We start from the raw sequence: 25851 nt of genomic DNA, 5'->3' as shown, positions 1-25851 counted from the left end.
GCTTTGGGTAGTCTAGCCACTTTTACAATATTGATTTTTCCAATCCAGGAGCATGGAATATCTTTGCATTTCTTTACATCGTCTTTAATTTCCTTGATTAATGCTTTATAGTTCTTAGCATATAAGTCCTCTATCTCCTTGGTCAGGTGTATTCCCAGGTATTTGATTTTTTAGGGTTCAATTTTAAAAGGTATTGTATTTTTGTATTCCTTTTCTAATATTTCATTGTTAGTATACAGAAATGCGACTGATTTCTGAAAGTTAATCTTTTTTTTTTTTTCTTTTTTTCTTTTGTCTTTTGCCTTTTCTAGAGACGCTCCTGCAGCATATGGAAGTTCCCAGGCTAGGGATCCAATTGGAGCTGTAGCTGCCAGCCTAGGCCAGAGCCACAGCAACACCAGATCTGAGCCGCTTCTGTGACCTACACCACATCTCACTGCAATGCCGGATCCTTAGCCTACTGAGTAAGGCCAGGGATCGAACCCGTAACCCCATGGTTCCCAGTCGGATTTGTCACCAATGAGCCACGACAAGAACTCCTGAATGCTAATCTTATATCCTACTTCTTCTTTATTTCTTTCTCTCTTTCTTTTTCTTTCTTTCTTTCTTTCTTTCTTTCTTTCTTTCTTTCTTTCTTTCTTTCTTTCTCTCTCTCTCTCTCTTTCTTTCTCTTTCTTTCTTTCTTTCTTTCTTTCTTTCTTTCTTTCTTTCTTTCTTTCCTTCCTTCCTTCCTTCCTCCCTCTCTTCCTTCTTTCTTCTCTTCCTTCTTTCTTGCCTTATCTCTCTATGCATAGCAGATATCTCCAATTTGAACTTTTTGGCTTCAGAGTTACAGGAAATAGGTATCAACTGAGCCAATTCTCAGAAAATTCTCAGTATCTGGAAAGAAATCCAGAGTCTCTCAGTTCTTGGTTATTTATAATAATGAAAGGGACCAGTAGTATAGAGAATCCAGATTGATAAATAATTGTGGAGAAATCTCAAACTAATTTAAATATATAAATTAATAACTAGAGTGATATATTAATGGGGGTCTTCCTTCTTAGGCAAGGCATTTATACCATAATTTTAAGGGCTTGGCTTTCAAAAGGAGGGGACTTGCATGACCTCATCTGACATTATCCCTACAGCTTATAAAATAAATTTTTGTAAGAGCCGCTAATATCCTGGAATATACTTCAGATAGGAGAGGCCAGCAATAGGTTATGGTTTGTTTTAAAGGATGAAATGTATTCTCTCTCTCTCTCTTTCTCTCTCTCTCTCTATATATATATATATAGGAATGTGGCTATTAGAGCTGGTAAACCTTCTGTGATAAAGTTCCTAGGGTGGATCTCATTAGGAAATGCCAAAAAGTTGAGAGAGGAACCAGAAGGAATGATCACTTATAACAACTTCTAGGAATATTTTTATTAACAAGGATTTCCCTATAAACAGTGGTGCTCATTCTTGCTTGGACCCAACCAGTGAATTAGTATTTCAAATTCATTCAAACTCTATGCATCTCCTCTCTTTTGATTCTTATTATCTTTCTGATTCTCACTTTTTAGGAATGAGGAATATAAGAAGGAATATAAGTTACTGTTTTTATTGAAAAGGAACTCCAGGTTTACATCTCTTCTCTGGAGAATTTGCAAGTAGACTTATAATGAATAATTGTGAGTTTTCTTTTCTTAAAATCATTTTCCAAACACTGCATCAACCATGGGAAATAAAAAAGATGTTCACATGAAAGAAAAAGATGCTGACCTGTCAGTTCACTGTCCTAAAAACCAATGTGGATCTATGCACACTTGTACTGAGCAATGGCAGATTACAGAAATGCTCGAATGATTGTTTTTCAAACTGCTAGATGGGAGGAAGATAAATGGATGAAATTCTTCCTCATTCTCCCTAGGTGGCATAGTTCCAGATTCTTTAGACTTTTTATTTTAAATAATCATTTCACCCTTTGTATTTTCTGTTTTCTTCAAGTTGATTCTTCTTGAATAAGGGATCCCGGAACCAGACACCTCTATGGACCAGCGTTTCGTGAAAAAGCAGTTCTTCCTTTATCTATAGTTTCTCCTCCTTCCCGCTTCCTCTACCTTATATATCCTATTTCCCAGTTTTTGACCACTAGATGTCATGAGTCACACAAATGCCTCAAAGATGTAGAAATTTCCTCCTAAAATGAGCCCCTGGATATCTTGACTTTCCATATGCAAACTTATATCACTTGGGCTCACATCCTAGCTCCAATTTACATGCGATTCAAAATAGAAAGTTCAGAAAAATTCGCAAAATCAGGGAAAAACAAAATGGTTATTTTGTAGTGTGTGAATGGCTTGTCAAAGGGGCAGATCTGTGTGGTTTTGAACTCTGCAGAACTTGTTCCTTCAGGCTTCCTCCCCCCTTGACCTCCAAGGTGCCTTTAGCTTCAATACATGAGATTGATAGGCATCTCCCTTTAGGAATGGGCTTCGCAAGAGCACAGTGAAATAGCCTTTGGAAAGCTTTGCTTTACTTTACAATAGGGGATATCCACACTCATTCTACTTATTTGAGTTTTAGCTGAAAGGGCTGACACATTAAAAAATTATTTTCAAGTCATGGCTTTTGAAAGCTAGGAGGATCCAGAGTTTCTGCTGTGGTGCAGTGGGTTAAGGATCCAGCATTGATTCAGCTGTGGCATAGGTTGAAGCTGTGGCTTGGATTTGATTCCTGATCCAGGAACATCCACATGCCACAGGTGCGGCCAAACAAGAAAAAAAAAAAAAAAAAAAGAAAAAAAAAAAAAGAAAAAAAAGAAAAAGAAGGCTAGGAGGATCCTTACAATGATCTAACTTTTTCATTTTGCATCAGGGAAATGATGCCTGAAGCGGTTTGCTCATTGTCCAAAGATGGTAGCAGAACTAGATCTTGGACACACCTCTTCTGTCTCCTAGGCATCCTATGTCTTCTGTGTAATTTGCTGTTCTTAGAATAGATTCATGCATCAGCCTTGGAATTTAAAAAAAAAAAAAGAAGCCAAAATATTCTTTAGACTGTATTTAATATTACAAGGAAAATCTCAGCTCAGTAAACTTCCTCTGCGGAGATTTACTGTTAAAAACATTAGCCTGTTAGTTACTGGGACAATGACAAAAAACAAATTTAATGCTCTAATTTTACAGAATTTTCAGATTTCTTTTTAATTCAGATAGATGAAATAACTTCCATTTAGCTTTTCTTTGCATGGCAAGTCACACAGATCTGTACATACCTTTCAAGAATTTTTGTTGTTGTTGTTGCTTTTTAGGGCTGCACCTGTGGCATACAGAAGTTCCCAGGATAGGGGTCAAATCAGAGCTGTAGCTGCCAGCCTACACCACAGCCACAGCACCATGGAATCCAAGCCATGTCTGTGACCTGCACTACATCTCATGACTACACTGGATCCTTACCCCACTAAGTGAGGCCAGGGATTGGATCCGCATCCTCATGGATACTAGCTGGGTTTGTTAACCACTGAGCCATGGTGGGATCTCCTCTTTTCTCTATTCTGATTGAGTTTTCCATTGCTAAGTCCAGGTCCAGAATTTCTTTCAAGTAAGAATTTTCCCCTAATTACAATATTAAGCGATTGCTTTGGCTATATTCATTTATAAAAGTTTTGAAAGATTGCACTAAAAATTAATTCTTTGGTCACAGATCTAGTTAAATTGGTAATTCTGAACAGTATTTGAGATATTTTACAAAAAAATCACAAGGTCAAGTAAGTTAGAGAAGTAGGGCTCTGTGCTTAAAATCCTTTATTAGACATTACTAAGACTGCTTAGCATATTGTAGACTCTGAAAAAATCCTACAAGAATCATAGTCAAATCTAATATTTTCCAAGTATCATTGCTCAGAAGCTTTTATTGTAAAATACCAAATAACATCTTGTGAAAAACATGTTGAGAAATCTTGATTGCCAAAATGACATACAATCCTCATTTGATAATTCAGCTACTCTTTCTTGCCATGTGCCATCTTTCTATTTGATTTCTATCTCATTTATTGGCAGTATCTAAATAGTATCCCTTTTGCCTCCATTGCCACTTTCTGACCCATCAGATTCATAGTTGGCAACATCAACGACCAAAGCCTTGCTAAGTTTAGCCACAGAATTTTCCAAGTATCAGTATCCTGTAGACAGAACGACTGTTTTAAAATCATTACTTTCATGTGTGTTATAAAACTGTGTTTCAGTTGATTTCCTCTAACTCATGTATTTTCTTTCACTTAATGTAAAATTGTTTCGTGTTAGAGTCCAAGATTGTTTACTAGAGGTTAAATAAGCCTGGACTAAAAATCCAATGGTTCTATTTCCTGGAAGTTGATATTATGGCTGTTACCTGGTTGTGGGAGTAACTTGAACATTCAAAGTAGAACACTAACTCGTTAGTGTGGCATTATAGGTTGAGTGCAGGTGTTTCCAAGGAGGCATGAAGTGCCAAACACAGATCCCCACGGGTAATGGAGTTTAAGTGCAAGAAAACAAGATAAAACAAGGTAACCTGGCTACTATCCCACTTTCTTGTTATGATTTGGCTTTAGGTCCTGATGTTTCCATAACTAGCTTATTCCAAAAATCTCACCAAGTATTGTCACAATATTTTTGCACTATTTTGGATATAGCCATAGCTCAAATGATCCTCTTTCCCCATGAGTGTTTTTTTTTTTTTAATTTCTGTATCCTGAGAGGGAATTCATTTAGATTAATTTTCTATGTCATCATACAAAGAACACTTACTTTGCAGTGGCTTGGAATAAAATACTTACATTTCTCCTATTTTGCTATAAAGAAATTCCAGAGAGACTCTGGCCAATTTGGCTTATGGGTTCATCCATTAGACCAATCACTGTAGCTACTGCTAAGATCTGTGCGTACCAGTCTATGCATGACTTGGAATTTATAACCTCACTTCAAAAAGTCCTAGGGAGAGGAAAACAATATTATTGTCAAGGTGAATATAATCTTGGGATGGATTAAAAGGGCTTCAACACATTGGAGAAGTGTATGCAGTGGATCAGGAGAATGGATGCAGGTCAGCTTCTGCCACTTTAGCTGAAGACCAGCTTTGTTGTTCCATTTATAGAGCACAGGTAGAGTAGATTTAGCATAATTCTGAAGGATTTTCAGAATGGTAAATAAGCATTGACTTAACCATTATGTAACCAGTTGCATTAGTCCTATCAAGAGACTTGGCCTGTCCTTTGAATCTTTGAAGTTAGGCATTGACTTGTCCTCTTCAGCTATGAAAGCCATAGGTGGTATTTTCTTCTAATATAGGGTGGTTTCATGTACAATGATAGTCTATTGTTTCATGTAGCCACCTTCATTAATCACCTTAGCTAGATCTTCTGGATAACTTGCTGCAGTTTCTACATCAGCGCTTGCCACTTCACCTTGCACTTTTTTTTTTTTTTGCTAGATTAAAGGATATATGTGCTTTTTAAAATTTTTTGATTTTTTTATTATCCAATGAATTTATTACATTTATAGTTGTAAAATGATCATCACAATCCAGTTTTATATTATTTCCATCCCACATACTCAGTGCATCCCCCACCCTCCAAACTGTCTCCTTTGGAAACTATAAGTTTTGAAAGTCTGTGAGTCAGTATCTGTTCTGCAAAATTCATTGTATTCTTTTTTCAGATTCCACATATAAGTGATGGCATTTGATGTTGGTGTCTCATTGTCTGACTGACTTTACTTAGCATGATAATTTCTATGTCCATCCATGTTGCTAAAAATGCCTTAATTTCATTCCTTTTATTTATTTTTCATTTTTTTATTACTCAATGAGTGTAGTACATTTATAGTTGTACAGTTATCATCACAGAATTGCACTTTTATGTTATGGAGATGACTTCTCTCCTTAAACCTCATGAACAAACCTCTGCTAGCTTCACACTTTTCTTCTTCAGCTTTCTCACCTCTCTCAGCCTTCAGGGAGAGAATTCTTGAAGAGAATTAGGGCCTGGCTCTGATTAGGCTTTTGGCTTAAGGGATGGTAGTAGAGTTGGTTTGCTCTTCCAACCAGATCACTAAAATTCCTCCATATCAGCAATGAGCTGTTACACTTTCTTATTATTTATGCATTCACTGGAGTAGCAATTTTAATTTCCTTCAAGAATTTCCCCTTTGCATTCACAATTGGCTAGCTCTTGGGTACAAGAGGCCTATCTTTCACCTTTTCTTGGTTTTCAACATGTCTTCCACACTCAGCTTAATCATTTATAGCTTTTTGACTTACAATGATAGACGTGTGACACTTCCTTTCACTTGAACACTTAGTGGCCATTGTAGGGTTATTAATTGGCCTAATTTTAAATTCTTTTGTATCAAGGAATAAGAAGGCCAGATGATATGGAGAGAGATGAGGGAATGGCTGGTGGGTGGAGTGGGTCAGAATAAAGGACTCGAATAAATATTTTTCCACAGAGGACATACAAATGACCAACACATACATGAAAAAGTACTCAACATCATTAATCTTCAGGAGAATGCAAATAAAAGTCACAGTGAGTTATAACCTAACACTTGTTAGAATGGCTATTTAAAAAATTTTTTTTCTTCATGGCTCAGTGTTTAGGATCCATGAGGATATGCGTTCGATCCCTGACCTCGCTCAGTGTGTTAAGGATCTGTCATTGCTGTGAGCTGTGGTGTGGATTGCAGATGCAGCTCAGATCCCTCATTGCTGTGACTGTGGCTGTGCATGGGCCAGCAGCTACAAGTCCGATTTGACCCATAGCCTGAGAACTTCCATATGTTGCAGATGTGGCCATAAAAAGCAAATAAAATAAAATAAATGAAAGAGATAACACAGGTAGGTAGGGGTATGGGAAGAAGGGAGCCCTTGGGCACTGATGATGGGAATCTAAATTGTAGCTGCTATGAAAAACAGTATGGAGGTTCCTTAAAAAATCAACAATAGAACCACAGTATGATCCAGCAACCCCATTTCTCATATGCAAAGGAAACAAAACCATTATCTCAAGAGATATCTCTACTCCTGTGATCACTGTAGCATTATTCACAACAGCCAAGATATGAAAACAACCAGTGTCTCTCACTGGATAAAGAAAAAAATATTTTTATCAGTCTTAAAAAGAAGGAAATCTTTTCATTTTTGACAATATGTGTTAGGTGAAATTAAGCCAGAGAAGTGGTATCATTTATATATGGAATTAAAAAAAAAAGTCAAACTCATAGAAACAAAAAGTAGAAAAGTGGTTGCCAGCAGCTGGGTGATTTGGGAAATAGGGAGAGGTAGGTAAAAGAGTACAGATTTTTAGCCTTGAGATGAATAAGGCCTGAGGATCTAGTGTCTAACACAGTGACTGCAGTGGATAACACTGTATGGCATAATTGAAATTTGCTGAGAGTAGAACATAAATGTTCTAATAAAAAAAAAGGGTCAACAGGTAAGATGATGGATGTGTGAATTGACTCTATGAGGGGAATTCTTTCACAATGTACAACATATTTCAAATCATCACATTGTACACCTTAGACATCTTTCCACTTTATTTTCAGTATACCTTAATAAATCTGAAAAAAGGAGAAACAAATGAGTGCTTCTCAACCTTCTTTTTATTATCACCCCCCTAAGGAGTCATTTTAGACATTATTTTCCTAATAACCATTCTTTCCTATGAAATTTTAATAATACCAGTATTCTGAATATCTGTTTGTATTCCTTGGCCCTTCTGAGGGACAGAAACCCTTGTAAAATCTAAAAAATGTTTCACTCCCCCAAGAAACCAATTTGCTGGTTGGGTATATTGCCCCTGCTTAACCCATTGGTTACGTGAATGGCACTGCTTTCAATGTCATATCGTTACTTAATAGTAGAAAGAAGACTCAGCTTCCTATGGGGGGATTAAAATATCAACTCTTCCTTGGACTATTTCTCTGTCTTATTTTAGAAAAATTATTCAATTTCCTTATTTCTGGTGTATTAAATAGGGTAAGGTTAAAATAATAAGCAGACCAAGAAACAGGATGGAAAATAGCTTATCTGCCTGCATCACAGATTTGTTGTGAAAATAACTTTTCCTTATTTCCAAATAAGTCTATTTATCAAGATGGGACTCACCACAAGACTATCACCTCTTTCTTCACAAAACCAAGGTCTTGATGTAATTAACATACAAAGAACCTCAGGTGTTTGCACAGAGGTGATGGGAACCTGGCGATGAACCCTGGATTTCACTTGAGCAAACAGCCAGATAATAAGCTTCTCGAGAGGAAACTTTGTCTAGCCTTAAAGAAGAACTCATGTGTAATGCAGGAAAAAAATAACAAAGGGAAATCCTGGAATATTTTCCTTTTAGAAACTTTGAAAACATTGTCAAACATGGCTGATTTCAGTGAATTCTTTGCAGTCAAGGACTGGGCTTGGTGGTTGCAAATCATTCCTTGTAATATTTCATCCATTGTTTTTCTGTAACGAGCATAATTATCTTTAGGGAATCTACGACTTCAATGTGAACTTTTGCCTCTAACACTAGAGTTTATTAAGTGGTTGCTCTGAAAAAATGTCTTCAATGTTTTTTACTCTTTAACTCTCACAGCTTCTGAAATACACATTTTTTTTGAAAAATAGTAGGTATATCTGGTATTTATTAAGCACATAGTAAATGCCAGACCCTGGACTAGATGTCTCACAGTCATGGTTTTAATCCCTGTAGCAATGTGTAGAGTTAATATCAAGTACTGTATCAGTTGTTTAACAGTCAGTTATTTATTTATTTATTTTTAACTCCCAATTCTGTAGGTGAGCAATTTAGTAGTTCTGCCCATCTCTGAATCACTTCGCTATACACCTAAAAACTTGTAAATCAACTATTCTTCAATTTAAAAAAGCTCTTGAAAGACTGAGATGATAGTCAACAATGTTGTGAAATAAAATGTATATACAAACATTTAAAAAAATCTCCAAAAATAGAATTGAGGAGAACTGGCTAAGGAGTAATTTGTACATAGAGGAGTTTGGTGTCTTGGTCAGAGGAAGTTGGCAGACAGAACTTTCACATGGAGGAACAGTGTAAGGAGGCTGTTTAAAGCAAATGCCACATTAGGCAGTTCCCATCATGACCAAGTGGTTAATGAACCCGACTAGTATCCATGAGGACGAGGGTTCAATCCCTGGCCTTGCTCAGTGGGTTAAGGATCCGGCATTTTGGTGAGCTGTGGTGTAGGTTGCAGATATGGCTCAGATCTGGCATTGCTGGGGCTGTGGTGTAGACTGGCAGCAACAGCTCCAATTCAACCCTTAGCCTAGGATCTTCCATATGCTGTGATTGTGGCCCTAAAAAGACAAAAGACAAAAATAAAAATTAAAAAAGCAAATGCCACATTAGGCTAAGTTAAACTGTACCCAGACCGAGGGAGGTTCATACTTCAAGTTTCTGTGTTGACACAGCCCGTCTGGACTACTGTGCTCACTTCTGAGCCCTGTATTATTGACAGTGTCTCACCAGAGAGTCACAGGTCAGTGTGTAAAGGGCTAACAGGATGGCATAGGATCTGACAAACCCTATCACAGTCAGTGGAAGCGACTATGAAGTATTGGCCTGAAGAGGTGAAATGCAGGGAAATATAGGAGAAACATACCTTTAAATAGTCAAAGTGTTGTCACGTGGAAGAAGGCACATGATGCCTTACTTGTTTTTTTCCCAGAGAAGAATACAAAGACCAATGAATGGGAGTTCCCATCAGGGCTCAGTGGAAAAGAATCTGACCAGTATCCATGAGGACCAGGTTTGATCCCTGGCCTTGCTCAGTGGGTTAAGGATCCATCATGGCTCAGTGGAAATGAATCTGACCAGTATCCATGAGGACCAGGTTTGATCCCTGGCCTTGCTCAGTGGGTTAAGGATCCATCATGGCTCAGTGGAAATGAATCTGACCAGTATCCATGAGGACCAGGTTTGATCCCTGGCCTTGCTCAGTGGGTTAAGGATCCATCATGGCTCAGTGGAAATGAATCTGACCAGTATCCATGAGGACCAGGTTTGATCCCTGGCCTTGCTCAGTGGGTTAAGGATCCGGCGTTGCTGTGAGCTGTGGTGTAGGTTGCAGATGCGGCTCGGATCCTGCATTGCTGTGGCTGTGGTGAAGGCCAGCTGCTACAGCTCTGATTCGACCCCCAGCCTGGGAACTCCCACATGCTGCGGGTGCGGCCCTAAAAAAGACAAGAAAATAAAAAAAGACCAATGAATGAAAGGTACTAGAGGGAAAATTCTGCTCTATGTTAAGGAACATTTCTCAGTAACTCAGGCTGTCTTGTGTGAGAATACACTGCTTGGTAAGGCATGAAGTTTGATCATCACAGAATCATCGGGAGTGCTGACCTTCACTGGGTGCATCTTATGGGGCAGGCGCTCTGCGTGTGTTTTTTCGTTCAGTCCTCACAAACCCAGGAGGCAGACTATTTTTATCTTTCTTTAACAGACTTGGAAGTTGGGGCTTAGAAAATTCAAGTAAGGAGTTCCCGTCATGGCTCCCTGGTAATGAACCCAACTAGTATCCATGATGATGTGGGTTCGATCCCTGGCCTCACTCAGTGGGTGAGGGTGGCCGTGTTGCCATGAGCTGTGGTGTAGGTTACTGACATGGCTTGAATCTGGCATTTCTATGGCTGCGGAGTAGGCTGGCAGCTACAGCTCCGATTTGACCCCTAGCCTGGGAACTTCCATATGCCACAGATGCTGTCCTAAAAAGACATAAAAAAAATAGAAAGAAAACTCAAGTAACCCACTCAACATGATCCTGTGGTGGAAGGAAGAGCTGGGCAGGGAAGCTGCCTCACCTCCCACTCTGTCTATCCATGAAGATGGTCAGGCAGGCATGGGTGGCCAGAAGGGGAGCGTTGGCTGGCAGTATTGCAAACCAGGTTCTCGAGTTAAGCCACATCTAGAAAAGCCTCTTTTATTTACTTATTTATTTATTTAGTCTTTTTTTTTTTTTTTTTTTTTTTTAGGGCCACGCTCAGCACGTGGAGGTTCCCAGGCTAGGGGTCCAATCAAAGCTACAGCTGCTAGCCTACACCACAGATAGAGCAATGCTGGATCCAAGCCATGTCTGTGACCTACACCACAGTTCACGGTAACACCAGATACCAACCCACTGAGCAAGGCCACGGATCGAACCCGCAACCTCACGGTTCCTAGTCGGATTCGTTTCTGCTGCACCATGACAGGAACGCCTAGCCTCTATTTTTTAATCTAGAAGGCATTTTCTGAACTCTAGTAATAGTAATGAGACTCTGCAGTATGGAAATCCTTCTGAGTTTGTCTAGGAACCTGTAGGTGAAAAGGAGAAATCAGGAAATAAGTAGGGGAAATGGGTCAAACCACCTAAATTGAAACCTTGAATTTTCTCCTTTCTAGTTGTACGATTTGTTACAGAACATGTAAACTGAACTTCAGGAGTTCCCATTGTGGCTCAGTGGAAACGAATCTGACTGGTATCCATAAGAAGGTGGGTTCAATCATTGGCTTTGCTCAGTTGGTTAAGGATCTGGTGTTGCTGTGAGCTGTAGTATAGGTCGCAGATATGTCTTGGATCTGGGGTTTCTGTGGCTGAGGTGTAGGCCAGTGGCTACAGCTCTGATTCAACCCCTAGCCTGGGAACCTCCATATACACTGGGCGCAGCCCTAAAAAGACCAAAAAAAAAAAAAATTAAAGCTCTGGATGTGATTTTTTTTTGCCTAGCAAATGCACTCATGCATGACTTGAATTAGCTAAAAAAAAATGGATGGGGACAGAGGGAGAGAGGAAGTGTCATGTCAAACAAAATCTCCTGCCCACCCAGAAATCCTCTTCATAAAAGTAGAAAAGAAACCTCTGTGAGTGAATGAACCTGAACTAGAATGTGGTGTAAATTGCAGGTAATCTGGTAAGAGGCTGCAAAGAGAGAAAGCGATCTCATCCTATAACATAGTCAAGTGGATGCAACCCATTCCACCCACATTCTCAAGGTAAGCAGTCGCTGGTTCTCACCTAAGAGGATTGGACAGCATCATTTACCACACACAGCTGGTCCTAAATTCATTTGGTAATTGGGACAGCTGCCTGTGTTTGCTCATTTCCTTTATCCAAAGGAAAAATAAATTTCTCATATCATTATGACAGTAGGTGCAGCCTGGAGCCAGGAGCCAGCTGGAATTAGGCTCCTAACTTCCCACAGAGACTAAGAAATAGGGACTCCTTCTGTATTTCTTTCTTTATTTTTTTAAGGTCCCACCTTCAGCATATGGAGGTTCCCAGGGTAGGGGTCCAATTGGAGCTATAGCTGCCAGTCTACACCACAGCCACAGCAATGTGAGGTCGGAGCCGCATCTGCGACCTACACCACAGCTCACAGCAATGTCAAATCCTTAATCCACTTAGCGAGGTCAGGGATTGAACCTCATCCTCATGGATACCAGTCGGGGTTGCTAACCACTGAGCCACGATGGAAACTCAAGGACCCTTTCTTTCTTGATGCATGCATTTCAAACTATTGGTTTCCAGGTCCTTGAGGAAACATTCCTGGGTTATAAAGTGGGCAACAGGCATATTTAGCTTTTTAAAAGAGTTGCAGACATGTCAAAGAAGCAGTAGAATCACACATCTTCTAAAGCAAGTGTTCTAGAAAAAGGAAGAGAAGAAAGTGCTTCACTTTTTTCAGTCAAAAGAATTAAAAATTTTTTCCTTATTTTTAATTTGCATTTTCCCATATACAACTCATTATGCATGCATGGTCCTGAGGTCAACATTTCAAGTGGTGGCTTTACATCCTCCTATCCCAGCCAACAATTGTAGGAAATATTCTTTCTCTATATCGTGACTTAAAACTGTGGTCTAATTGACACTGCAATTTCCTGACCTGCCATCCTTCTTGATGATGACAGCAGTCCTTTGCTGAGCTAGTTCTGTGGTACTGATCTGCAGCATCCTGCATCTTGCTCCTCCAGCATTTCCAGTGAGTTTGCACACACCAAATTCCCTGTATTAAATCTCTTTCTTCTTCTTCTTCTTCTCCTTCTCCTTCTTTTTTTGTCTTTTCTAGGGCCGCGCCTTTGGCATATGGAGGTTCCCAGGCTAGGGATCCAATCGGAGCTGTAGCCTCCGGTCTACACCAGAGCCACAGCAACGTGAGATCCGAGCCGTGTCTGCAACCTACACCACAGCTCACGGCAACGCCGGATCCCCAACCCACTGAGCAAGGCCAGGGATGGAACCCGCAACCTCATGGTTCCTAGTCAGATTCGCTAACCACTGAGCCACGACGGGAACTCCTCCTTTCTTCTTAAGTACTGAAAGTGTTGTCTGTTTTCTACAACTGAACACCATTTCATACACAGATGAAAAAAAAGATTTCATCAAAATAAAAAGATTTCATTGAATGAGTCGCAACCTGTTTTAGACAGTTTCTTTAAGATTTTTAGTTTAAACACTAGATGTCTAGAATTGGATATTTTAGGTGATTTAACTAGTGAAATTAATACTCTAAAAGGCATAGGTAAATATCTGCTAACTTTTGATTATTTTATGGATAACATGAAATAGTTGAGACTTGAGTGTTTTATTAATTTGGTTGGGAAACTTGGAAAACAGATGTCCTTGGCAGGGATTTCTTTTTTCTCCCTTTTAACTCTTCATGTAAGAAAAGGAATGCAATTGTTTGAGTAGTCCAAAGCATAGTGAAATTTTAAAATAGAAGGGATGTAGCTAATCTGGGGGGTTCCCATTCCCAAGTTTAAAGGAGCAATCCTGTTTCATATAAGAATACCCAACTCTTCCCATCTTTATAGACATGTAGGTCCTCTCATGAACAAATAAAAGGTCAATTCTATTCCCTTTGAATCTATGCTGACCTTTTCACTTACATTGATCAGCAGAATGTGGCAGAAATGGCTGTAAATTCTGGTCCTTGAGTCCTAGCAACACCTGTTTTTGCTACTTTGGAAGTCAGCCACTGTTAGAGGGTTCAGACTATCATACTGAAGACAGAAAACACTTGGAAAGAGCTCCAGGGATATGAGACTATGAAGGGCCACAGCCAGCCCTCAGCCATTCCAACTATCCTCCAAGGCTCCAGGTAGCTTTCTGTATTTGCACCTGCTGGCCCTTCTCTAGAAAGCTCTTCACTCTCTGTTCCTAACTAACCCAAATCATCCTTCCAGACTTCCCTCAGGAGTCACTAATTGTAGACATCTCAGAGAAGTATGAAAATGTGACAATCATTGCCCAGTTCTTATAGGGATTCCAGGCTGAGGGTGAAGTGGGAGAGATGGGAGAGGCCTCATATATAATTAAAATCATTTTCTGCTTATTTATTATTTAGTAAATGATTACTAACTGCTCATGCTACTAGTAAAAAATACTAGTAAAACTAAATATTGCTCATTATATAGGGAATAAGTGTTATATATTATAATGCAGTGAATAGATTATAATATTTTAAATATAAAATAATAAAGTTATGTGATACATATAAATAATGACTTTGTAATATTTATTATTACATATAGCATTTTACTCTTAGTAATAGTAGTAAACATTTAGTAAATAATAGTAATTATTGAAAGATAAAGTGCTAAACCTTATAAGGGCTATGTGTGTGTGTGAGTATACATGCTTTCCAGATTCTTTTCCCATATAGTTTATTACAAAATATTGAGTATATTTCCCCATGCTCCATGCTATATGATATGTCCTTGTTATGTATTTATAGATAGTATATATATATATACATATATATATATATTTTTTTTAAGATCACTCTAGGTAGTTTATCTCTTTGCATATTCTTGAGTATAAATAATAAAAAATATGTAGTTTTTCTTTCTTTTCTGTGTGCTTAGAATCAAGGGGGTAAAATTAAAACTACAAGGAGATAACACTAAACCCCACTAGAATAACATTTAAAATATCTGATAATGCCAAGTATTGACAAAGATGCAGAACACTGCAGAACCTTTTAGGGAAAAGTGTGGTTTTTTTTTTTTTTATCTACAAAAGTAAAACGTATTCATACTCTATGACCCAACAATTACACCTCCAGGCAAATGTTTAACAGAAATGTATATCTACATCAAAAGATAATGAAGAATGTTTAAACAATATCATTTGTAATTTGAAAACTTTCAACCTGCTGTAAAGAGTTGAATGAATAAATCAGTTGTGGTCACTTTATACAAGAGAATCTTATGCAAAAATGAAGGAAACACTGCTTTACACTCAAAACCTGGATGAATCTCATATATATAATGTCGATCTATAGAAGCCTTATACAATAGTGATACATAGTTTATAATTCCACTTAAAGAAAATTCAATAACTAGAAAAGTTTGCTGGTATTAAAATTAAGCAAAATTCATGCAGTTAAAATACGGCTTGGGGAAGGGCATGAGGATATTTTCTGGGGTTCTAGAAATGTTCAGTTTTTGACCTCGCTGGTATTTATATGAGTGCATGTCTTTTGTGAAAATTTAATAAGTTGTCTTTACTATTTGTATACATTTCTGAATGTATAAATCAATAAAAGTGCTTATTGAAAAAAGCCAACAATTAAGGTATTAACAAAAGATGTCATGATCATTGCATTTTGGGGTGTGATTATATAATCTGATATGGATGGGCTCATGGTTTTAGCTGTAACACATACAGATAGAATTACCCTGAAGAAAATCTTAACAGATGCAGACTATTGCCTCTGAAATGGATTAGCAATGAGATCCTGCTGTGTAGCACTGGTAACTATGTCTAGTCACTTATAATGGAGCATGATAATGTGAGAAAGAATGTATACATGTATGTGTAACTGGGTCACCATGCTGTACAGTAGAAAAAAAATAATGTATTGGGGAAATTAAAAAAAAAAAATCTGAAATAGGAGTTCCCGTCATGACACGGCAGAAACAAATCCATGTAGGAACCATGAGGTTGCGGGTTTGGTCCCTGGCCTAAGTGGGTTAAGGATCCGTCATTGCCATGGGCTGTGGCATAGGTCACAGATGTGGCTCAGATCCTACATTGCTGTGACTGTGGTGTAGGCTGGCAGCTGTAGCTCTGACTCAACCCCTAGCTGGGGAACTTCCATATACTGCATAAAAAGCAAAAAAAAAAAAAAAAAAAAAAAAAAAAAAAAAAAAATTGAAATAAAGAAATCCATGTCTGTAAGAAAATAAATGAAAAATCAGTGTCATTCATGTAACATTCAATACCTCCTTTAAGGAATGACCATCTTGATGCATTGAAATGTATGGTGATTTTCAAATATTTTATTCTAACACTCAGAAAGAAATCTATTTGTAATCTGCATGTAATTTTTAAAAGTGTATGTAGTAGCCTACCTTCCACTTCTGTATATTTCTTTTTCTGTATATTTATTGAATGAAACTCTAATAAAGTATCATCACCATCTTTAGTTATCATCATTATCATTATTCCACTGCTTAACAGTAACTTTTTTGGTTGCACAACAAGCCTCAGAGTTTAGGAAGTCAAACAGATATAAGATTCAGATTCTACAAGAGCAAACAGATTCAGACAGACCACAAGATTTTCCTAATTTCTTATTGCTTATGTATGATGGAATTGCACCATAGTGTAATTCTTTCTTCATTTGGCCTTGGTTGCAAGCCACAGAGAGCAATTCTGGTTGGAAAAAAGAAAGAAAGAAAGAAAGAAAAAGAAAGAAGGAAAAGAAAGAAAGAAAGGAAGAAAGAAAGGGAAAGAATGAAGGAAAGAAAGGAGGGAGGGAAGAAGAAGGGAAGGAAAAGAAAAAAAAAAAAGAAAAAGAAGCCAGAATATGTATATCAGAATCACCTCAGGTGCTCAGTATTATCAAGAGTCTGGAGCACTTGTCTTGGAAAACTGGCAGGTCCAGGAAGCTCCTGTGGCTTGTCAGCAGGAACCATGATGCAGAAACCATCTTTGTGTTGCTGCTGTGATGACTCTGAGATCCAGAAAGATTTGTTACTTTCTCAGGATTCAAAGCCCTAAGAAGCAGTCCTGATGGACTGAGTTTTGGTTTTATGCCCATTCCTTGCCTATACTGAGGGTCCAAAAAAAAATTTGAGATCTTTTTTTTTCCTGGATGGAAGCAGTCAGAGTTGGGGAATTTCCCAAAAGGATTATTAGAATTTTGGGCTTCCCCTAAAGGGGATGTTAGGGTATTGATGGAGCTGGAGGGCCAAAAATGGCAAATGTCTTCTGTAATACTCATTCTCTTACTGGAGAAAAGACTAAGTAGATGAGTCATATTAGCAACTAGAATTATGATCAGGTGAAAGGAAGTCTGAGGTATGGTGTAGGTAGAACACGAGGTTATAATTAACTCCACAGACATTCAAGATTGAACCAACCTGGTACTTCTGGGAGACTTGGCAACACTCATGGATGTGTGGAGCTCAGGATGTTGCTTTAAGATGAGGCCACCACTAGCTTTCCAGACTCATGGCCTTAACTGTTGAAATACAAAATAAGGCTGCATGTCATTTTAAAGAGGTAATAGGGTGAAAAACAGAAAACAATAATAACAGAAGAACTAATGGATGCCTAAGAGAATATAAAATAGCAATCAGTGGAATGGCAACAAGAGAGGCTGAGACTGCTGCTGGTGTAGCAGCTGCAATAGTTTAGGAAAACAAGAGTTTTAAGAGCATGTATTTATTTACTAGGACTGGGGAGCTGTGATTCTTCAACATAATTTTCAATATGATCAATGGAATTCTAATATAATCATGGTTGAGTTCATTGTGTATGTGTATTAGTTTGCTAGGGCTGCCAAGACAAAGTATGATTAACTAAGTAGTTTAGATAACAGAAATTTGTTTTCTCACTGTTCTGGAAGACGGAAGTCAAGATAAAGGTGATGGCAGGGTTGGTTCCTTCTGAGTGCTCAGAGGGTGAATCTGTGACTTGGTTCTTTCTGTCCCAGCTTCTCCTGGTTTGCTGGCAATCTTCAGCATCCCTTGGCTTATAGATGTGTCACCTGAATCTCTGTCTTCATGTTCACATGGCATTCTCTATATTCTCTATGTGTGCCTGTATCTCTCTTATTTTCCTTATTTTTTAAATTTTTGGCTGCATTGGTGGCATGAAGAAGTTCCCAGCTGGGGATTGAACCCATGCTATAGCTGTAACAGGCTGGATCCTCAACCCACTGAACCACCAGGAAATTCTGCCTGTTTCTTTATCCAAATTTCTTTTTAAAAAATTTCTTATTATAATTGATTTACAATGTTCTGTCAATTTCTGCTGTACAGAAAAGTGAGCCTCACATTATCCTCCATCATGTTCTATCACAAGTGACTATATGTAGTTCCCTGTGCTATACAACAGGATTTCATTGCTTATCTACTACAAATGCAATAGTTTGCATCTACAAACTCAAAATGAAATTTCTTCTTTATAATAGCTCCAAAGTTGTACTGGATTAAAACTCACACTAATGACCTTATTTTAATCTATTTTTGTAAAAATTCTATTTCCAAATGAGGTCACTTTCTGAGGTACTGGGTGTTAGGGTTTAAACATATCTCTTTGGGGGACTCGATTAAACACATAACAGGAAATATGCCTGTTATTGATTAAGAGTAGTGATTTGTGGCTTGTAGTATCTTTCTCTGTGGAGCAAATGTCATATTCAACACTGTTTCATTTATAGGAACTGCTTGGTTTGGAAGAAGGTCAATAATTTCACTAGACTCAAGACAATGACAAGGAAGCAGATATTTTCTCCTGAGGTCTGAACTTTATAAATTCTGCTAAGTTTCTAGTTTCATGTTTACTATGAAGTATAAACTCCTTTCATAGAAAAGTATCCAGTTTATCACATGATATTTAATGCATTTACCACATTTTAATTTTTTTCATCTTAATCTCAGTTTTTCAAAATAGTACTGAAGATTTTTCTACCATTAATAATTTTTTGGCCTTTAAGTATAACACTTAGGGAGGTGTTATTGGTTTGGAATGTAACAATAATGACTAATGTTTATCAAATAATTATTATGTGCTAGGAGTATAATGAGAACTTTATATAGATTATCTCATTCAATACTTGATTTATTTTCACTTTACATATGATGGCGCTGAGGCTGTAGAAGTTTCCATAAAAGCCAAGCAATAGTGAGCAGAGAATTTGGACTTAGGCTGATTCTAAAGTCCAAGTGTCACCAGCACACAGTACTGATGACTAACCAGTTTCAGTAAATTAAGGGATATATATATATATATATATATATATATATATATATCATTAAATTAAGATATATATATATATAGTCAGTACTGCTGACTAACCAGTTTCAGTAAATTAAGATATCTATATCTATATCTATCTATCTATACAGTATACACAGTACTGCTGACTAACCAGTTTCAGTAAATTAAGATATTTATATATATATATATATAAATATATATATTTGAATCACTTTGCTTGTATGTCTGAAACTAACTCAACATTGTAAATGAACTATACTTCAATAAAAAAAAATAAATTCAAAAATTACCTCTAAATTTGTAACCAAGCAGGACTCTGTGAGGTCTTCCCAGAGTGGACCCCCGCCCCAAATCCTGTCTTCCACCTGATTTTTATCTACAGAAAAACTTTAGTCAAAAAACCAATTTGGTCAGAGAACTGAGAAAATACAGAGAAAAAAGAAAATAGTAGTAATAATTTAGCCATTCAACAAAGTCAAGGACCTTCAGTTCTTCTTCAAAGACTACAGGTAATATTCTGAGCCATATCCTTGGAGCTGCTTTGCAGGTGCTGAAGTCCCCACCAGGCAGAAGAAGTCAACAGTATGCTGCCCACAAGCACATAGACCCTAGACCAGCTGGAACCAAAAGGTTGATGACACTGACTCCCAGTTACCTCACCATCAGATAATCAGGAAAATGTCCATGAGCAGATCACACTCTGTTCCTCAAGCGCTATAAGATACCTCACTATCCCCTCCATGGGGAACATTCTTTGAGGAACTAGCCTGCTGTGTTCCCCTCTTTGCCTGGCAATTAAAGCTACTTTTTGTTTCCTCCAACTCTGTCTCTGCATTTCTGTTTTGCATCAGTGTACAGAGGCAGCCCATATTTCGATAAGTTTGCCTTTCAACTCATTTCCCACGAACCATTATCTTTTTTATTCATAACTGGAAATTATCTGAAATACTTGCTGGGTAGTAAGAGCAACACTGAAGTCAACTGTTCTGCATATCTTTTGGGGAAGCTGCCAATGGTGGGGGCGGGGAGGGTTAGAGGAGGTGGCAGAGGGGAGAAGGTGGGGACAGGAAGGTGTATGGGGGCACCTGTGAAATTTTTTGGCTACACAGGACTGCACTGATGCTCTTTCCCTGCACTCTTCCCAGAAACTCAGGTAAGATGAAAGCAATCTTCCTCTTAGAGGGGAGACCCTGAGGGCCGGGCTCAGAGCATGAAGCTGACCAGTTGACAGCAGGCTACAGAGTCACGTTGAATGAAAAAAAAAAAAGGCACAACCTCAAAGTTGAGGATAATGTTTTATTTGGCAGAATTTCTGAGGACTTAAGCCCAGAAGACAGCCTCTCAAATAGCCAGGGTAGTGGACAGGGAGGAGCTGGGATATGCAGGAGTGTTTGCAACAAAAATCAGAGAGTTGAAACATCAAAAGGTTACTGTTGGAGTTCCTGCTGAGGCATAGTGGGTTAAGAATTTGACTGCAGGGGAATTCCCTTTGTGGAGCAGTGGAAACAAATCCAACTAGTATCCATGAGGATGCTGGTTCAATCCCTGGCCTCACTCAGTGAGTCATTGCCATGAGCTACTGTGTAGGTCACAGATGTGGCTCAGATCCCACGTGGCTGTGGCTGTGGCCAGCAGCTGTAGCTCCAATTTTACCCATAGCCTAGGAGCTTCCATATGTAGCGGGTGTGGCCCTAAAAAGCAAAAAAAAAAAAAAAAAAGAGAATCTGACTGCAGTGGCTTGGGTCTCTGCAGAGGTGCAGGTTTGATCCCTGGCCTGATGCAGTGGGTTAAAGGATCCTGAGTTGCTGAAGCTGCAGCTCAGATTCAATCCCTTGCCTGGGAATGTTCATATGCCCTGGGTGTGGCCATCAAGGAAAAAAAGTTCCTGCTAACTAAAGAAAAACCAGACATCTCAAGTGCATGCATTTAGTGCTTTAAGTATGGGAACAGGCAACAGTCTGACTCATTGAAAGCATTCCTTAGATATGTGCCTTAAATATCTAGGGCCAGGATCCTGTTTTCTCCATCCTGAATCCCCTCACAGTGCACAGAGTGGCTGCAGTGGCTGCTGGCTTGATGGCTACACTGTCCTCTGTTTACTAATGTGGCAGATGATATTCTTTGTCCACAGTCAGAGCGAGTAGGATTTGCGGTAGAGTTGAAATATATTGGAGGAACACTCTTTAGGTATAAGCACTTTATTATAAAAAAGATTATTTTTTCTTTGGGCCCAGGCTAGCACTCTTCTGGGTAATTTCAGAAAGACATTCAGTGGTAAGGCGTGAATTTGTCTCTACCCTTGTGTCAGGACCAGATTAGACTTCTATGGATTTAAGAAAGGGAAAGACATATTTGCCTCAAATTAACTATTATCTCCTGTAAGGCTGGTAATCAATAAAAAAAAAAAAAAAAAAACTGCATCCTTTTCTTTCCAAAGTCTGGAGAGAATGGCAAACCTCAAGGCGGGATGCACTGACATATTCTTTGGCAAGCTTCAGCTTTGGAGTTTGCCCTGGAAAGATGCCACATCAAGAATGCGTAGGGCCTGGGGTTAGTAGATGCAAATGATTACACTTAGAATGGATAAGCAATGAGGCCCACTGTGTAGCACAGGGAACTGTGTCTCATCTCTTGGGATAGACTGTGATGGAAGATAATATGAGACAAAAAACGTTTATATATATATGACTGGGTCACTTTGCTGTACAGCAGAAATTGGCACAACATTGTAAATAAACTATACTTTAATAAAACTGTGTATTAAAAATAAAATAATTCCAACCACCGAAAAAAAAAAAAGAATGCAAAAGGATGCAAGAAGAAATTAAGCTTGCCATCAGGAACACTTTGCATTAGAAATTCTCTGTTTCAAAAACATCAGCTTCCAAGAGGTCTCCCTGTTTTCTTAATTATCTTTTCCCCCTTCTGTTCTAAAGGGAAGGTAATATGCTTTTTAACACTTTCTCCCTGACTGAGTGTAAGTATCGTGGTTTTTAGCAAGGTTTTTTTTTGGGGGGGGGATGGGCTTGAGAGCTATACAAACAAATCCTTTATGATCTTTTACATTTATTCTTTTCCTCCAGGAATGTGCTGAGGTTTCCAGATAGTCATGTGATGATGACCAAATTGGATGGCGAATGGGAACTTCTCAACAGCAGGTACTGGCCAGCCAGCAGGACATGGGCTTGTCCCATGGCAGCAGAATGTTGCTCTGTAGGCCAATAGCAAGGCTGGGAAATGGCCTGATCTGAACAGGAGCCAGTGCTGACTGCACCGCGCGCTGCCATCCCCAGGCAAGCCCTGCCCTCACTGCTGAACTTGCAGAGCTGCTCAAACAAAGGCTCCCTGTTGACTCTGGGCATAGACCTCCCACAACTACAAGATAAAACAGAGGGAGATGAACACATGTTGGAAGCTAAGCAAATGACTTGGGGGATAATACCTTTAAATGCTTATATATATATAGATCCTGACCTTTTAAACTTCAATTTTGAGGTATGCAAATATGATGGCATGGTTACTCTAAGTCTTGTGCAGTGTGTGCTAAAGCAGCTCCTGTTCTAGGTGTTGGGATCTAAATGTTATTTTGCTATCAGTTCAATTAGCAGGAAGTCTGCCAAATAACTTGTACAGGGAGAGGGACCGGGGAACCTCAGAGCCACACTGACTGCGGAGGGTGCTATGGATGAGTGAAACTGAAATCATGGTTTCTTCCTCTACTCCCAGCCTCCTTGGTGACCTGCTACAAATCTGAAGCAAGAAGTTTTGTCATAACAACAATCGAAGAGATACAGTGGGCCTGACACTGTTTTTTATGAGTTGTCATCTTTATACCTTTGAATTGGAAATGAATCTATAACCTATTAGGCTAACAGAAAATTGTTACAGGTTTATGTTAAGATAACGAAAAGCAAGCATTTTGGAGTTATCAGATAAGAAGGGCTAAGTATCTATAAAATATCGTCAATATAATGTTGAATTACGCAGTAGATTATTTTATTATCTTTACAATGACCTTATATTTATTCCAAAAAAGGAAATATAAAAGAAAGAAAGAAGAAAGGGAAAAGTTTCCAGTTACTATCATCTTATATATCTGAAGTTGAATTACTGGAATGTTAAATATAATTACATTGCTATGTAAGCGAAGTTAACTTCAATGTACCTGCATTTTCCCTGGGGAGAATGGTATTTAGACCATCACACAATAACCAGCTAGTTCAAGTCTGTTTTGGAAACCAGCAAATAGCACAAAGAAGTGCTGGGTCAGAGAAACAGGACAGGGAAGTATGAATGGGAGAGCACTGGTCCACGTGATACCCTCTCTGCCCCTCCTCCTAGCCCTCTGCTAATTACTTGCTTACTGGTGGGAAAGTTCTATTTCTCTGGGTGTGTCTCTCTGTCTCTCTCAACTTTTTTTCATTCTGTCCCAAGAAAATGCTTCTCCCTTAACAGTTTACTCATGGCATGTCAAAAACAACCACTTCTGAAAGCATAAGAATTCTGATTCCTTCATTCTCTAAGCAGATGTGGAGGAAAAACGTCACTTGCAAGGTCAGTAAACAAAGGATGTTGCAGCCATCAAGTCATCAGCCACTACAGTTGCCCTGACGGTGAGCCCTGAAGGAACTCAGGATGGAGACAGACAGGCTACCAGCTACCAAGGCATCAGCCACCGCCCCAACAGTGCACCCTGAGGGGATTCGGGATGGGAAAGAACAGGTTAATGCCCCTTGATTTTTAAAGCGCCAAAGGAATTATTTCAATAAGCCCAGACTCTTGCATCTTTCCATATTTAGAAAAGCACTAAATTCATGAACTTGAGAAGTCTGGTTTTCTTTAATTACCAGTAATTTTTGATGTTCTGACTACATGGTTTTTGTTGCACAAACTCCTATATGCCCTTGGCTCATCCCTTTCCCCTTTGGAGCCATCTCTGTATGATAAATACAACAATTGTCTCTGTATTTAGAGCTTTCTGAGAAGCTGTCTTCTGGGCTTATGTCCCCAGAAAGCCCACTGAATAAAACATAATTTTCAACTTTTAGGGTGTGTGTGTGTGTGTGTGTGTGTGTGTGTGTGTGTGTGTTTGTGTGTTTCCAGTTAACATTCTCAATAGTTTTAAGAGTTTCTAGACTCACTCCATGGAGATGCTAGACATTGGAAAATCTCTTGCATAGTGTGCATTATAAATCCTTACAAAGAAGTTTCATGACCACAGCCTTTGGTACACATTACTCAAGACACCTTGCCTTAGGCATGTCAGGGACTGGAATGTTGATACCATATTGGGAAATACTGCAGAGAGGCAATAAGGAACAATAAGCTTTCTCAAGGAGTTCCCTGTTTTCAGGCTGTTTCCCAGTGCTAATTAAAAGGCTGAAAAGACTCAAGGGAAATGATTTCAGAAAATTTTCAGAGAACAATTCTTTAGAAACTCTTGTGAGACTAACTACTAAATTCATAATGGTTTCACCAAAATATCTGATTGCTGGAACTGTATATTTCAGAAATGCAACTACCTTAACAGAATCTGCTGGCTAGGCACTTGGTACCTTTTTTTTTTTTTAATGTGCTGCTAACTATAAGATTTCACCATTGTTAGCAATTTATAAATCATAAAATGTCATTAAAATGGGAGCAAATATGAAAAACCACCCATGAGCTAGTTTTTACGAAGTCGTCTAATAAGCAAAGTTTTTTTTCCCCTACCCAATAGAATACGTTTAATCTTACCTGTGTGTCAGTCAGAAAGTCAGTGGGGGAGTGTCAAAGAACAAATTACTCAGATAAGCAGCAAACCACAAGCATTCAATTGTGTACAACCATGGGTAACTCAACCCCGTGGTTTCGCTTCTTCGTTGCTGGAGATAGGTTTCTTGAAGGAAGGGTGGTCAGGCCAGATACATCAAGAGAAAAAAGGAAAGTCATCTCAGGGAGAATGTGTATAGGCAAATAATACGCCATTATTATTAAGCACCTACCCTTTGGTAAACACTGCACTTTGCATATTTGATCTCATTTCTTCTTCTCAGTAACTCTATGAGGTTGGTAAAATTATTTCTGTTGTTCAGAAACTTACCATTGGGAAGTTAGGTACATTTTGCAAAGTTTCCCAGACAGTAAGTGACTTTGGGGAGTCCCTGACCATTCTGATTCCAGACCCAAAGCTCATGCTTCTTCTGCTCTTCCTGTGGGTGAACACCAGGGGCACTCAGTAAATGAGAAGTGAAATCCCGGTATGGCTGCCTGGCCTAATGAATGACGGGAAAATCTCTCTGCTGGGCCACAGAAAGGAGCATATTAATTCTCCTCACCTAGCTGTAAACCCACCCCATCCCCTGCAACAAACCCAAACTACAAGGGGCCTGAGCTCACCACCCCCAGACCCTAGAATTCATGCAGACAGATTCCAATTTCATCCTGTTTCTCTGCTTTTGTTTAACATCTCATCTTGGCTGCCAGTCACTACCTTTTACCTCCTGACATCTGTGGTTCCTTCTTCCACACCTCCTCTAGTTGCTCCTTTGGATGGGATTTCATGTTTCTGAGTTGTGTGTTTTAGCTTCTGCCTTTCACATATATGTATTAAGCCTATGAGTCAGGC

At 38.8% G+C, this 25851-nt stretch overlaps 1 long non-coding RNA gene across 1 annotated transcript; it reads right to left on the bottom strand.

Annotated features, from left to right (window-relative positions):
* Positions 1 to 14989: 14989 nt before the first annotated feature.
* LOC106510037 (uncharacterized) lies at positions 14990 to 19852 on the bottom strand. The gene is made up of 4 exons (XR_002343235.2): positions 19728 to 19852; positions 19535 to 19620; positions 17381 to 17481; positions 14990 to 16971 (listed from the first exon to the last, which is right to left on the bottom strand). It is a non-coding gene; the product is annotated as an uncharacterized LOC106510037 (long non-coding RNA).
* Between the last annotated feature and the right edge of the window lie 5999 nt (positions 19853 to 25851).

This window comes from Sus scrofa, chromosome 4 (genome assembly GCF_054392235.1).
Source record: "Sus scrofa isolate SSC_HxYL_T2T_F1_AM1 chromosome 4, Sscrofa_HxYL_maternal_Yorkshire_Landrace_v2.0, whole genome shotgun sequence".
In the NCBI taxonomy this organism is placed as follows: domain Eukaryota; kingdom Metazoa; phylum Chordata; class Mammalia; order Artiodactyla; family Suidae; genus Sus; species Sus scrofa.
The sequence above is the reverse complement of the archived record's forward strand: the minus strand, read 5'-3'. Positions and strand labels throughout refer to the sequence as shown.